The sequence below is a fragment of the Petaurus breviceps genome, unplaced genomic scaffold (assembly GCF_028583685.1).
Source record: "Petaurus breviceps papuanus isolate PSGF00001 unplaced genomic scaffold, PetGlider_PUasm1.0 38, whole genome shotgun sequence".
In the NCBI taxonomy this organism is placed as follows: domain Eukaryota; kingdom Metazoa; phylum Chordata; class Mammalia; order Diprotodontia; family Petauridae; genus Petaurus; species Petaurus breviceps.
In genome coordinates this window covers 31,762,822-31,770,133 of record NW_027186304.1, presented here as the reverse complement: position 1 = coordinate 31,770,133, position 7,312 = coordinate 31,762,822, and the positions used below count along the sequence as shown (strand labels likewise).

The 7,312-nt window shown below is 37.6% G+C and overlaps 1 long non-coding RNA gene across 1 annotated transcript; it reads right to left on the bottom strand.

The window, feature by feature from the left end:
* Positions 1-520: 520 nt before the first annotated feature.
* Positions 521-4,904, bottom strand: LOC138170040 (uncharacterized). The gene is made up of 4 exons (XR_011170517.1): positions 4,732-4,904; positions 4,323-4,505; positions 722-1,138; positions 521-636 (listed from the first exon to the last, which is right to left on the bottom strand). It is a non-coding gene; the product is annotated as an uncharacterized lncRNA (long non-coding RNA).
* Between the last annotated feature and the right edge of the window lie 2,408 nt (positions 4,905-7,312).

The following is a 7,312-nucleotide window of genomic DNA, read 5'->3' as shown; positions in this document are numbered from 1 at the left end:
ACAGAAAGAACAAGAACAAAAAAGAAATCAGAACTGAAGGCTGTGTGATTATAATGATGAAGCTCACTGGGAAGAAAAGACATGAGAGTGCACCTTCATCATTGGTGGCACAGTGGACAGGAAGATCTAGGTTTGAATTTTTGCCTCAGATACTTAATAACTGTGTGATTCTAGACAAGTTGCTGTAGCTTTCTGGGGCTCAATTTCCTCTTCTGTAAAATGAGGTAGTTGGAACTGTTGGCCTCCAAAGTCTGTCCCAGCTCTGAATCTCTGAGCCTATGACCCTTTAGAGGTTTTTTTTTAGAGGTTCACCCCTTTCACAGATGTGAAAGACCAGTATTATATGTACTATCTAACTTGGTTGATGTGTTGGTTAATTTAGCTGAATTGTTCCATTCCTCCCTCTTTTATATTCTTTGTTATAAAAGATGGTTCTCTGGATCAGGGATGGGAGAAGGATATGCTGGGAAATGAATATGATGTAAAAACAAAATATATTAATAACATTTTAAAACTTTATTTCTTGGACCAGTTTTATTCCTCAGAGTCTAGTCCGAGTCTCTGAGAGAGGACAAGTCTTTGTCCTGTATATGGTACTGTGAACTCCAGATCTTGCCACCTCTGTTTGTCAGACTTCTGGGGAAGAGAATAGAATACAAACTGTAGAAGGCATCTTCAGTCATTCCATGCCTGAAGAACATAGAAGATGAATTATACTTACCCCTTTGAGAAGAAAGTCGGCCCGTGAGTGACTATGCTATGACGGCTCAAGACCAGGGAGGGCGTCTTCTGCCATCTTGAAGTGAACTGCTGATGCCACTAGGAGTTGTCTTTCTTTGTTCTATTTCCAGACAGACCTTGAATTCACCAACACCCATAAATCTGGTGTGAAGATCAGAGTCACTGCCTAAGAAAATCTACTATATGAAATTGTTGGATATGAATGTTTTTGATACCTTTCCAAAGGTTATCAGAGGTTTAGGTGTCCCAGGATATTTTTCCCTGTGTGTCTATAGGTATGTTTTTCCTGTGTTCTCTGTGTTCCCTGTGGACAGTTATGTGTTCTGATGTTGATAATGAATCTGTCCCAAAGTCAGCTACAACTGTATCCTTGACAATATGATCTGTACCAGTCCCTCTATGAAAGAATCACAAATTACAGGGCTATTACAGGCTGGTCCTTCCAGATGGGGAGAGGAGATACAAACCAGAGAACAGATGACAGTTGCTCAAACCCTTCAACTGGGGAGAATATAAATGAGAGAGAGAAGACAAGAAGGTCAATGGGGAAGATAAGACTTAGTCCTAGGCAAGGTCATTCAGAAGGGACTTGGGGAAAATGGAGAGAAATTGTGAACTCCAGCTGTTAGAGAACTGGATCCAAATCTTCTGCCTTTTATAGACTATATTAATTAATTTTCAGAATATATTAATAATAATATATATTAATGGATGCATATTTGGGAAAGAGAAGAAACAAGCAAAGCTGAGGTTAAACTATATAAGGCATAAGATGAAATCTATTGACACTGACTCTTTTTAAGTACTAAAAAACTAACAGAAAAGAGAAAACCTGAAAAAATTTTGATATGATGGGGCAAAATCCTCGATCAAATAGCCATTGGCTTAAATGGCCAAGAGGCTATCCTCCCAACACTAAGATTATGTGAATGTGGAAAATAATACTAATTATAGTTATTTATATGAACTGCATGCCATTTTTGCCTAATTGCCATGAAACACAATAAATATGTTATCATTAGCATACATCATTACCTTGATTATAGTAAGTTTATTATCAATAACAATTTTTAGGTTTAAAAGTACTTTTTAAGCCTAGTTGTATTTTAATCCAAAGAAAAGAAACCTTCAGTGCCTGGCATGAGGAAAGAAATTGTGTCCAGTCTATTTTGTCTCCTATTGTTATCTTACATGGCTTTGAGCACAAGACTTAAAAGAATAATAAAGAACATTTCTCAGAGAACTGCTCCTTCACCAATTCAGCTGTTGGGCACTTTAAGGTACATTCAAAAAACTCACATTTCCAGCACCAGGGGACCAAAACACCTTCTCACAGATTCACTGATCTCACAACCTTCTAATAAGGAAATCTGGCTAAGGGGGAAAAAAACTTTGGTTTTGGAAAAAGTTGATCAATCAATAAAAATAAAACTTTGCAACTGCTGAGATCGATGCTTCTGATCTTGGTCTGGTTAACTAAGTAACTAAGAAAACTAAACAAAACTGTAGAGCATAACAAGTATGATCTTTTTTTTTTCTAATTCTCTCAATTCACATCTCAGAAACCTTGTTTCATATAAATTAACAAAGGGGAGGCTAGGTGGCATAGTGAATAGAGCACCAGCCCTGGAGTCAGGAGGACCTGAGTTCAAATCAGGCCTTGGACACTTAACACAAAAATTAGTCACGTGACCTTGGGCAAGTCACTTAACCCCAACTGCCCTTCAAAAAAGCATATAAATTAACAAGTACTTATTAAGTGACAGTTATGTGTTGAGCACTATGCTAGATGCTGAGAATACAGAGACAAAAATGAAAAAGTCTCTAACTTCAAGAAGTTTATAGTCTATTAGCTATTCTCACCAATACAAAGATCCAAGACAATTCTGAAGTACGATGAGGAAAAATTCTATCCTCTTCCAGAGGAAGAATCAATAGAATCTGAATTCAGATTGAAGCATACTGGTTTGTTTGGTTTTTTTTTTTTTTACTTCCTCTATTTTTCTTGGATTTTTTTGTCTGTGTTCTCTTTCACAACATGACTAATACAGAAATGTTTCACATGACTATACATATATAACCTTTATCAAATTACTTGTCTCCTCAATGATGGGTCAGGGGAAGGAGGGTGGGAGAGAATTTGGAACTCAAAATTGTAAAGAATCAAAGGTGAAAATTGGTTTTACAGACAATTGGAAAAAATAAAGTTAAAAAAAAATTTAAGTTTACAGTTTTTCTGTGACCTGGGGCAAGTCACTTAACATTCCTAGTCCTCAATCTCCTCATCTGTAAAATGAGAGTGTTGTACTTGAGGTCCCCTCCAGCTTAATAGCTATGATCCTATGATGATAAGCATATATATAATTTATATCTATATATATAATTTATAAGTATTTATACATATAATACTATGTACCAGAGAGTTTGAGAAGTTACTAGTAGCCTTCTGATCCCACCTGATGAGATCAAAAAAAGTTTCATGTGGAGAGTGGTTTTTTTAACCCAAGTCTTGAAAGAAATAAGGGATGGGGTGGCTAGGTGGTGCAGTGAGTAAAGCTCCGGCCCCAGAATCAGGAGGACCGGAGTTCGGTTCTGGCCTCAGACACTTGACACCCACACAAAAAAAAAATATAGCTGTGTATCCTTGAGCAAGTTACTTAACCCCAATTGCCCTCCAAAAAGCAAAAAAAAAAAAAAGGAAGGAAGGAAGATAGAAAGGGTTCTAAAAGGTGGAGATGAGGAAGGAACGTGTTCCAGGTACAAGGAACAACTAAAGCAAAGGCAGCAAGATAGAAATAGTGCCACATATGAGAAACAGCAAAACTCCCCATCTATGATTATGGAGAAAGAGAAGGGGAGTAAGACACTGTATAACAAAACCAAAAAGAAAGGCTGAGGCCTATTTGTCAAGGGATTTAAACGCCCCAAATTTGAGTTTATATTTTATCCTCTGCAGCAATAGGAAGCCCCTGAAGTTTATCAAGTAGTGGAGTGACAGGGTCAAGCACATAGACTTCAGGAAAATCACTGTGACAGCTGGGTGAGATTAAGATGGAAGAAGAAAAGCCTTGAGGCCAAGAGAGCAAAGAGGAGACCTTTGCCATAGTCCAGGTGAGAGGTGATAAAGGCCCAAACCAGGTAGATTGCGCTTTGTTTAAAGGAAGGAGAGGCTACATTCCAGCAATGTGGTAGAGGTAGAAACATCCTCTTCCCTGCGCTCCTATTGTGTTTTTTTCTGTACCATTCATTTGAGCACTTAATCGGGTACTAAGCTCAAGTCTTCTCTGGAACAAGGTCACCTCTCACTCACAGTTATGTTTCCATAACTGCTTTATGTCTGTATTCTTATCCCTCCAAACAGATAATGAGTCCTGGAAATCAGGGGCCAGGTTTTACAGGAGGAATATGCAATCACTAAAGTGAACTTTCATTTTTCATACTATGTGCCTCTACTATATTTCATAGACATCATATATTAAAAATGTGTGACTATATATCATATTTACTGTGTCTATATTATACATAGTATTCATAGTTTATGAAATACATATAACCACAAGGTGGCATTGATAGTCACTCACCTAATCTCCTTCAGCTCTGCAAATCAGGGTCTCAGGGATTCTTGCTCTCGTATGGATCATTTGCATGGGCCTTGTTGAGTAGAAGTACTGAGTCGGTGCAAGCTCTCTAAAGTTACCAGAATGTCAGTGAATGTTCCATCCTTTGGCTCTGCCTCTTTCTGCAAGGTGATACCAACTGATTGTCTAGGAGGATGTGAATTTACCCGATTAGAATTCTGCTCTGTAGACCCACCTACTAGTAAACTCCACTTCCTTTCTGTATTTCAGTCTTGTGACCTTGGGTCAATGGAACCAGGATTCCCCAGAAGTAGTCAGACATGCCTGGATACTATATGAAATTCTTATTCTTATCATGAAATCAATCAGTATATAAATAGCACATGCTAATAAGAGAAAAATGCGTACTAACCATCTACCAAGAAGCTACAAGTTCATCATTCTTCAGAAGTCTCCAAAAGTTCAGCAGTTGCTTGAAACCTAGGAGTTTTAGGAAAGGTATAGTTTGAGTTTTAGTTCAGAGTTTCACCCTTCCTCCCTCCAGAAGCAGACAAAAAAGGTGTCCACTTAACCTCAATGTATACTTCTCACAGGGTTGGTCTTTGGAAGAGACATAAACTCTGAACAAACTCTGAACCTGAGACTTATGCCATGGGGAAGGGAATTTGGGATCCTTGTTAACATTCCTATGACCAGTGCTACTCTCAATTCTTGCCATCTTATTACTAAAAGGAAACTCCTATTCATAACTAGTTCATCACAGAGCAGGGTTAATAGACTCAGTAGCTGGCCCTAAGCAAGAAGATGCTTGCTACCACAATTGCCCTTTTTCTCTCTGAACCTGACCATGGCCCCTTTCTGCCCCTGTAGCAGTCTCATTATTCTTCAACCAAATCCCAACCATGGAGTAAGGGAAAAATTTCCCTTGGTGGCAACATTTCTCTTTATATTTCTGTAATAGAACTCTGATATGGGTACAAAACATCTCTGATGTTACTTTCGAGGTGGAAGAGGGAAGGGATCTTGCTTCTGAAAAAAGTCATGATAATATATAATGGAAGTGCCTTGGAGACACCAACGCAACATAGATATTCTGGTTCCAGTCTGCTAACCACGTGGTTAGGAGAAGCCTTTTTGATTAGTAAAATTCTATAACCAGGACGAAGATCACCTTCAAAAGGTCTTAATTGATCTTTGCCTTTTTCTCTTAGTACGGCAGTTCTCAAAGTGTGGTCTGAGAATCCCTGGAGGGCCCCAAGGCCCCTTTGAGACATCTTTGAGGTCAAAGCTATTTCCATAAGAATATTAAAGCATTATTGACCTATTAAAATACTTCTCCTTTTCCAAATAAATAACCCTGTGAGGCTGAATTTTCCTAACATGCATCAACCAAAATAACATATTTCAGCAGACTGAATGCAGATATGAAAATTCAATTATTCACCTATTAAGTTAGACATTAAAGAGATTTGCTAAAAATATGTTAAACTTTGCCACTATCCTCACCAATGTTTTTTATTTTGGAAAAAAGTTATGTTTAATGAAAAAATATAGTATGTTAACATGAAATAGGTTCATTGTAGTTATTTTTAAATGAATCGATATCTTTATCATTTATCAGTTTTAATTTCGAATATGGCAATTATCAATAGATATAACCAATACAAACAAAAGCTCTTTGGAGTCCTCAATAATTTTTAGGAGCATAAAAAAGTCCAGAGACCAAAAAGTTTTGAGAGCCACTGTCTTAAGATGCTCTCTCTTCATTTGTTTTCTTCACAGACACTCTCTGGTGAAAAGCAATGCTATACAAGAAGAGGTCTTGGGTTTTCTTGTCTCTGAGGCCATGAAGCCCCAAGAAAACAGGCTTTGGTTCTTTACCAGTCTCAGCATTTGCCTCCACTTTAGATGAAAGAGATTAATATAGAGGCTCTAGCTTCATGAGTTTCAAAAGGTCAAAACAGTAGTTTTGAGTGATTCATAGATTCCAAGAGTCCAAGTTCATGCTGAGTTTTGTAGCCCGCCCATCATCAATGTTTCAATGAGCAAAAAGTGACTTTCAGGAATGAATTTCAGGAGAGCCCACCATTATCTGGGACATGGATTCATCCAGCAGCAGTATCTTTTGGATATGAACTTGGGTGCAACCAATGCTGTAGGCAGCAAACAAAAAAGTTGGAATCCACTCTCCCCAAAGACCAGTCTGGGAAAAGGAGAATATACATCTGAGGTGCTGGGTAGGGGAAACTTTTGTACTTTGGTTCTTATTATATTTCAAAGTAAATATACATTTGTAAAAGCTAATTGATATTAAGTAGTCAGATGGAACTGAAATGCTAATCTAATCCCTCCTTGGGGGCTAACAATAGTAGGGGCTCAAGGAATTGGAGAGAGAAGAGATAACTTAAAGACATTTGAGAAGAGACACTTTTATATCCTTTAGTATACCCTAGAACTCTGAGGGGAAGGTATAGCTGGCCTGTTTTGATACACTCATTACATTTCTAAAATAAAGTATTTTTTAAAGATATGGTTCAATAAATAGTGTAGTATAATGAATAGAATGTTGAATTTATATTAGTTACCTTGGTTCAAACTCCAGATCTGCTGCTTACTCCCTAAGGAAACTTGAACAAGATACTTACCTTTCTGAACATCAATGTCCTCCTCTGTAAAATAAAGGAGAAGAGTTGGGCTAGATTGCCTCTAAGTTCCTTCCCAATCTTCGAATAAAGACACCTGTAGTTATGGATGTATCCTTATATTTCTTTGGGAGTCCTCCTCAGTGCTAGACACTTCAAAGACACTCAATAAGTACTTGTTGAAAGAATAAACGAATGAATGAATGCATCTTATGGGAGGGAGAAGACCACCAAGCAAATTATTCCTATAACTACATTATTCTCCTCAATCCTGTACTATTTACCATGCATAGATTTCTTTTCAAGTGTTGTTATAATTAAAGGAAAACAACCAAATGCAAATGAAGGCCT